This window comes from Arachis ipaensis, chromosome B01, assembly GCF_000816755.2.
Source record: "Arachis ipaensis cultivar K30076 chromosome B01, Araip1.1, whole genome shotgun sequence".
NCBI lineage: Eukaryota > Viridiplantae > Streptophyta > Magnoliopsida > Fabales > Fabaceae > Arachis > Arachis ipaensis.
In genome coordinates, this window is record NC_029785.2 from 128,687,601 (window position 1) to 128,690,062 (window position 2,462).

Here is a 2,462-nt window from a genome sequence, read left to right on the forward strand (position 1 = left end):
AGTATATTTGGTATAATAATTTTAAAATTTAAATTATTATAATAAATATTATTAATTAATATACAAAATTATATTAAATTTTTTAATTTTGATAAGTATAAGTAAATTTTAAAAAAATACTCTTTTAAATATTTTTAAAAGCATTCTTAACTTTTAAAAATTATAAATATAAACACATAAATCTTTTAATTTATCAAATACAAAAAAATAAACTTATACTTTTAAAAAACACAAACACTTTTCAAAAAATTTTAGCACCAAACTTTAGTTGGCCTTTAGCTTTTCCTTCAAAAATAGAATTGCTGAATACATTGAAACATGAAAATACAATTTCTGTCTTATTTAGTTATCCCGATTTTAATTAATCCTTCAACTTTTCCTGGATAAGCTGTTTGTTATTGTTTGACATCAAACGCAGTTAAATCTTATATTTTTGTGATGATATTTACGCTCTTTGTCTTGATCTACTTGTCTTGACGACAGCCACTGGTTTGTGATATGAACTGTATGATGCTAAATTGCCAACCGCTACCCAATTTTTGGCTGTGGCTAAAGGCTTGGTCTCATTTCAGTTTTCTGTTATTTATTTAACTCGTACAGGGAGTTTAATACTTTAATTTCTAATAAAGGGAATTCACACGTAATGTTTTTTGCTACGGTAGAATCATAAATTCATACGTACCGATACGTTTAAAATATAGACAAATAACAATAAGACATGTGGAATTTATTTTTCACGTCAGCATTTAATTTTTTCTTTTTTAAATAAATAGTATATCACTACTTTTACTAAAACACCCTTTTAATTAAATAAAAAAAAAATATTTATTTATTTATTTTTATAAAAAGACTTAAACATCTTTCCTTTATTTGATTAGACAAAAATACTCTTTTAAATTAATCAAATTTTAGAATTCAATTAATCATAATTTTATAATTTTAAATAATTGAAACAACAAAACAAAAACATATTAAAAAAATAAAAAATTAAAATTATTCTTCTTCTGTGTTAAACATATTAAAAAAAGCAAAAAATCAAAATTATTCTTTGTCTCATTCCAATCGACATCAACAAGCCCTTGATCCAACAACACCCTCATTTTCATTTCCATTGCATCATTCAAAAGCTCCAACCCAAACATTGGAACAACCTTAACTTTCACGAATACCTATCCATACATGGTGCCACCACCACCATCATCATTGATCCCCCACACCTCGTTCAGAAACTTCAAAACCGCGTTTCAATGCTTGATTCCGCGTCCCACTTGCCACTTTCGCTCCAAAGCGCCACCGTTGGTGTTCCGTACCAAGTGGTCGTTGATGATGAGAAGAAAACTAAGAACTCAGTGGAGGAAATGGTAATGGGTTCGAATTTGAGGTTCCCAGTTATCGCAAAGCCATTGTATGCTGATGGAACCATGAAATCTCACGAGCTTTGCTTGGTTTTCGACGTCCAAGGGCTCCGAGAAACGTTGAACAAGAACACCGGCGGCGGCGCTGCCACCACGGTGGTGTTTCAAGAGTTCGTGAACCATGGTGGCGTTGTGTTCAAGGTTTATGTTGCTGGGAAACATGTAAAGTGCGTTAAGAGAACGTCCTTGCCTGACATACCAAGAACAATTTTGGTTTTTTATTTTTTTATTATGTTTAACACAGATAAAGAATAATTTTGATTTTTTGTTTTTTTAATATGTTTTTGTTTTGTTGTTTCAATTATTTGAAATTATAAAATTAGAAATAATTGAATTCTAAAATTTGATTAATTTAAAATGGTATTTTTGTCTATTCAAATACAGAAAATATGTTTAAGTCTTTTTATAAAATTAAATAAATAAATGTTTTTTATTTTTATTTAATTAAAAGGGTGTTTTAGTAAAAGTGGTGATATACTATTTATTTAAAAAAGAAAAAATTAAATGCTGACGTGGAAAAGAAATTCTACATATCTTATTGTTATTTGTCTATATTTTAAACGTATCGGTACGTATGAATTTATCATCGTACAGTAGCAAACACCATATTTTTTATACTTTATAGTTGGAAGTGAAATTTGTAATAATTATAAATTGAGAAAATTCCACTTTCCTCCCCTAGGATATCCTAAAATGATATCCCCTCTTCTCTATTTTATAAATATACATTTCCTTTCCTTCTAATTTTTAAAAAATCTCCTCTTTAATCCATTTTAAATTTTTTGTGTTAACTAATATTAACTTTATCTATTTTTTAAGAAAAAATAAATTATTTTTAAAAAAAATACCCATTAACAAAAATTTTATTTTTTATCATTAAATTTTGCTTACCAAAATATCATTTAATAAATTATTCTTTTATTGATTAAATTATATTTTTACCAAAATATTTTTTAAAATTAATAATTAAATTATTTTTTTCTAAGATACCTATCCTTCAATAATTTTTTAATTATTAAATTATGATTTTACTAAAATTTTTATTAA